Source organism: Procambarus clarkii, chromosome 17 (genome assembly GCF_040958095.1).
Source record: "Procambarus clarkii isolate CNS0578487 chromosome 17, FALCON_Pclarkii_2.0, whole genome shotgun sequence".
NCBI classification, from domain to species: Eukaryota; Metazoa; Arthropoda; class Malacostraca; order Decapoda; family Cambaridae; genus Procambarus; species Procambarus clarkii.
The window spans coordinates 44704425-44710424 of record NC_091166.1 but is presented as its reverse complement, the minus strand read 5'-3'; positions in this window follow the sequence as shown (position 1 = coordinate 44710424).

Sequence of the window (6000 nt, the reverse complement as noted above, 5' to 3'; positions counted from 1 at the left end):
TGGTGAGTGTAATGGGTGGGGAGTGTAATGGGTGGGGAGTGTACTGGGGGGTGAGTGTACTGGGTGGGATAGTGAGTGTACTGGGAACTGGGTGGGGAGTGTACCGGGTGGTGAGTGTTGTGGGTAGTGAGTGTTGTGGGTGGTGAGTGTTGTGGGTGGTGAGTGTACTGGGTGATGAGAGTACTGGGTGATGAGTGTGCTGCGTGGTCAGTGTACTAGATGGGGAGTGTACTGGGTGGTGAGAGTGTACTGGGTGGTGAGTGTACTGGGTGGTGAGAGTGTACTGGGTAGGGAGTGTACTGGGTGGTGAGTGTACTGGGTGGTGAGAGTGTACTGGGAAGGAAGTGTACTGGGTAGGAGTGTACTGGATGGTGAGTGTACTGGTTGGTGAGTGAGTACTGGGTGGTGAGAGTGTACTAGGTGGTGAGAGTGTACTGGGTGGTGAGTGGTGGGTGGGGAGTGTACTGGGTAGCGAGTGTACTAGGTGGTGAGTGTACTGGGTGGTGAGTGTACTGGGTAGGTAGTGTACTGGGTGGTAAGTGTACTGGGTAGGGAGTGTACTGGGTGGTGAGTGTACTGGGTGGTGAGTGTACTGGGTAGGGAGTGTACTGGGTGGTGAGTGTACTGGGTGGTGAGTGTACTGGGTGGTGAGAGTGTACTGGTTGGTGAGTGTACTGGATGGTGAGTGTACTGGGTGGTGAGTGTACTGGGTGGTGAGTGTACTGCGTGGTGAGTGTTGGGTGGGGAGTGTACTGGTTGGTGAGTGTACTGGGTGGTGAATGTACTGTGTGGGGAGTGTACTGGGTGGTGAGTGTACTGGATGGTGAGTGTACTGGATGGTGAGTGTACTGGGTGGTGAGTGTTGGGTGGGGAGTGTACTGGTTGGTGAATGTACTGGGTGGTGAATGTACTGTGTGGGGAGTGTACTGGGTGGTGAGTGTACTGGGTAGTGAGAGTGTACTAGGTGGTGAGAGTGTACTGGGTGGTGAGTGTTGGGTGGGGAGTGTACTGGGTGGTGAGTGTACTGAGTGGGGAGTGTACTGGGTGGTGAGTGTACCGGGTGGTGAGAGTGTACTGGGTGGTGAGTGTGTACTGGGTGGTGAGTGTGTACTTCGGGTTTAGAGTGTACTGGGTGGTGAGTGTACTGCGTGGTAATTGTACTGGGTGGTGAGAGTGTACTGGGTGGTGAGTGTACTGGGTGGTGAGTGACCTGGGTGGTGAGAGTGTACTGGGTGGTGAGAGTGTACTGGGTGGTGAGTGTACTGGGTGATGAGAGTTTACTGGGTGGTGAGTGTACTGGGAGGTGAGTGTACTGGGGCATGGTGAGTGTAATGGGTGGGGAGTGTACTGGGTGGGGAGTGTACTGGGTGGTGAGTGTACTGGGTGGTGAGTGTAATGGGTGGGGAGTGTAATGGGTGGGGAGTGTACTGGGGGGTGAGTGTACTGGGTGGGATAGTGAGTGTACTGGGAACTGGGTGGGGAGTGTACCGGGTGGTGAGTGTTGTGGGTAGTGAGTGTTGTGGGTGGTGAGTGTTGTGGGTGGTGAGTGTACTGGGTGATGAGAGTACTGGGTGATGAGTGTGCTGCGTGGTCAGTGTACAAGATGGGGAGTGTACTGGGTGGTGAGAGTGTACTGGGTGGTGAGTGTACTGGGTGGTGAGAGTGTACTGGGTAGGGAGTGTACTGGGTGGTGAGAGTGTACTGGGAAGGAAGTGTACTGGGTAGGAGTGTACTGGATGGTGAGTGTACTGGTTGGTGAGTGAGTACTGGGTGGTGAGAGTGTACTAGGTGGTGAGAGTGTACTGGGTGGTGAGTGTTGGGTGGGGAGTGTACTGGGTAGCGAGTGTACTAGGTGGTGAGTGTACTGGGTGGTGAGTGTACTGGGTAGGTAGTGTACTGGGTGGTGAGTGTACTGGGTAGGGAGTGTACTAGGTGGTGAGTGTACTGGGTGGTGAGTGTACTGGGTAGGGAGTGTACTGGGTGGTGAGTGTACTGGGTGGTGAGTGTACTGGGTGGTGAGAGTGTACTGGTTGGTGAGTGTACTGGATGGTGAGTGTACTGGGTGGTGAGTGTACTGGGTGGTGAGTGTACTGCGTGGTGAGTGTTGGGTGGGGAGTGTACTGGTTGGTGAGTGTACTGGGTGGTGAATGTACTGTGTGGGGAGTGTACTGGGTGGTGAGTGTACTGGATGGTGAGTGTACTGGATGGTGAGTGTACTGGGTGGTGAGTGTTGGGTGGGGAGTGTACTGGTTGGTGAGTGTACTGGGTGGTGAATGTACTGTGTGGGGAGTGTACTGGGTGGTGAGTGTACTGGGTTGTGAGAGTGTACTAGGTGGTGAGAGTGTACTGGGTGGTGAGTGTTGGGTGGGGAGTGTACTGGGTGGTGAGTGTACTGAGTGGGGAGTGTACTGGGTGGTGAGTGTACCGGGTGGTGAGAGTGTACTGGGTGGTGAGTGTGTACTTCGGGTTTAGAGTGTACTGGGTGGTGAGTGTACTGCGTGGTAATTGTACTGGGTGGTGAGAGTGTACTGGGAGGTGAGTGTACTGGGTGGTGAGTGACCTGGGTGGTGAGAGTGTACTGGGTGGTGAGAGTGTACTGGGTGGTGAGTGTACTGGGTGATGAGAGTTTACTGGGTGGTGAGTGTACTGGGAGGTGAGTGTACTGGGTGGTGAGTGGGTACTGGGTGGTGAGAGTGTACTGGGTGGGTGGTGAGTGTTCTGGGTGGAAAGAGTGTACTGGGTGGTGAGTGTACTGGGTGGTGAGAGTGTACTGGGTGGTGAGTGTACTGGGTGATGAGAGTGTGCTGGGTGGTGAGAGTGTACTGAGTGGTGAGAGTGTACTGGGTGGTGAGTGTTCTGGGTGGTGAGAGTGTACTGGGTGGTGAGTGTACTGGGAGGTGAGTGTACTGGGAGGTGAGTGTACTGGGTGGTGAGTGTACTGGGTGGTGAGTGTACTGGGTGGTAAAAGTGTACTGGGTGGTGAGTGTACTGGGTGGTGAGTGTACTGGGAGGTGAGTGTACTAGGTGTTGAGAGTGTACTGCGTGGTGAGAGTGTACTGGGTGGCGAGTGTTCTGGGTGGTGAGAGTGTACTGGGTGGTGAGTGTACATGGTGATGAGAGTGTGCTGGGTGGTGAGTGTACTGGGTGATGAGAGTGTGCTGGGTGGTGAGAGTGTACCGGGTGATGAGAGTGTACTGGGTGGTGAGTGTACTGGGTGATGAGAGTGTGCTGGGTGGTGAGTGTACTGGGTGATGAGAGTGTGCTGGGTGGTGAGAGTGTACTGGGTGGTGAGAGTGTGCTGGGTGGTGAGAGTGTACTGGGTGGTGAGAGTGTACCAAGTGATGAGAGTGTACTGGGTGATGAGTGTGTGCAGGGTGGTGAGAGTGTGCTGGGTGGTGAGTGTTGGGTGGGGAGTGTACTGGGTAGCGAGTGTACTAGGTGGTGAGTGTACTGGGTGGTGAGTGTACTGGGTAGGTAGTGTACTGGGTGGTGAGTGTACTGGGTAGGGAGTGTACTAGGTGGTGAGTGTACTGGGTGGTGAGTGTACTGGGTAGGGAGTGTACTGGGTGATGAGTGTACTGGGTGGTGAGTGTACTGGGTGGTGAGAGTGTACTGGTTGGTGAGTGTACTGGATGGTGAGTGTACTGGGTGGTGAGTGTACTGGGTGGTGAGTGTACTGCGTGGTGAGTGTTGGGTGGGGAGTGTACTGGTTGGTGAGTGTACTGGGTGGTGAATGTACTGTGTGGGGAGTGTACTGGGTGGTGAGTGTACTGGATGGTGAGTGTACTGGATGGTGAGTGTACTGGGTGGTGAGTGTTGGGTGGGGAGTGTACTGGTTGGTGAGTGTACTGGGTGGTGAATGTACTGTGTGGGGAGTGTACTGGGTGGTGAGTGTACTGGGTGGTGAGAGTGTACTAGGTGGTGAGAGTGTACTGGGTGGTGAGTGTTGGGTGGGGAGTGTACTGGGTGGTGAGTGTACTGAGTGGGGAGTGTACTGGGTGGTGAGTGTACCGGGTGGTGAGAGTGTACTGGGTGGTGAGTGTGAACTGGGTGGTGAGTGTGTACTTCGGGTTTAGAGTGTACTGGGTGGTGAGTGTACTGCGTGGTAATTGTACTGGGTGGTGAGAGTGTACTGGGTGGTGAGTGTACTGGGTGGTGAGTGACCTGGGTGGTGAGAGTGTACTGGGTGGTGAGAGTGTACTGGGTGGTGAGTGTACTGGGTGATGAGAGTTTACTGGGTGGTGAGTGTACTGGGAGGTGAGTGTACTGGGTGGTGAGTGGGTACTGGGTGGTGAGAGTGTACTGGGTGGGTGGTGAGTGTTCTGGGTGGAAAGAGTGTACTGGGTGGTGAGTGTACTGGGTGGTGAGAGTGTACTGGGTGGTGAGTGTACTGGGTGATGAGAGTGTGCTGGGTGGTGAGAGTGTACTGAGTGGTGAGAGTGTACTGGGTGGTGAGTGTTCTGGGTGGTGAGAGTGTACTGGGTGGTGAGTGTACTGGGAGGTGAGTGTACTGGGAGGTGAGTGTACTGGGTGGTGAGTGTACTGGGTGGTGAGTGTACTGGGTGGTAAAAGTGTACTGGGTGGTGAGTGTACTGGGTGGTGAGTGTACTGGGAGGTGAGTGTACTAGGTGTTGAGAGTGTACTGCGTGGTGAGAGTGTACTGGGTGGCGAGTGTTCTGGGTGGTGAGAGTGTACTGGGTGGTGAGTGTACTGGGTGATAAGAGTGTGCTGGGTGGTGAGTGTACTGGGTGATGAGAGTGTGCTGGGTGGTGAGAGTGTACCGGGTGATGAGAGTGTACTGGGTGGTGAGTGTACTGGGTGATGAGAGTGTGCTGGGTGGTGAGTGTACTGGGTGATGAGAGTGTGCTGGGTGGTGAGAGTGTACTGGGTGGTGAGAGTGTGCTGGGTGGTGAGAGTGTACTGGGTGGTGAGAGTGTACCAAGTGATGAGAGTGTACTGGGTGATGAGAGTGTGCAGGGTGGTGAGAGTGTGCTGGGTGGTGAGTGTTGGGTGGGGAGTGTACTGGGTAGCGAGTGTACTAGGTGGTGAGTGTACTGGGTGGTGAGTGTACTGGGTAGGTAGTGTACTGGGTGGTGAGTGTACTGGGTAGGGAGTGTACTAGGTGGTGAGTGTACTGGGTGGTGAGTGTACTGGGTAGGGAGTGTACTGGGTGGTGAGTGTACTGGGTGGTGAGTGTACTGGGTGGTGAGAGTGTACTGGTTGGTGAGTGTACTGGATGGTGAGTGTACTGGGTGGTGAGTGTACTGGGTGGTGAGTGTACTGCGTGGTGAGTGTTGGGTGGGGAGTGTACTGGTTGGTGAGTGTACTGGGTGGTGAATGTACTGTGTGGGGAGTGTACTGGGTGGTGAGTGTACTGGATGGTGAGTGTACTGGATGGTGAGTGTACTGGGTGGTGAGTGTTGGGTGGGGAGTGTACTGGTTGGTGAGTGTACTGGGTGGTGAATGTACTGTGTGGGGAGTGTACTGGGTGGTGAGTGTACTGGGTGGTGAGAGTGTACTAGGTGGTGAGAGTGTACTGGGTGGTGAGTGTTGGGTGGGGAGTGTACTGGGTGGTGAGTGTACTGAGTGGGGAGTGTACTGGGTGGTGAGTGTACCGGGTGGTGAGAGTGTACTGGGTGGTGAGTGTGTACTGGGTATTGAGTGTGTACTTCGGGTTTAGAGTGTACTGGGTGGTGAGTGTACTGCGTGGTAATTGTACTGGGTGGTGAGAGTGTACTGGGTGGTGAGTGTACTGGGTGGTGAGTGACCTGGGTGGTGAGAGTGTACTGGGTGGTGAGAGTGTACTGGGTGGTGAGTGTACTGGGTGATGAGAGTTTACTGGGTGGTGAGTGTACTGGGAGGTGAGTGTACTGGGTGGTGAGTGGGTACTGGGTGGTGAGAGTGTACTGGGTGGGTGGTGAGTGTTCTGTGTGGAAAGAGTGTACTGGGTGGTGAGTGTACTGGGTGGTGAGAGTGTACTGGGTGGTGAGTGTACTGGGT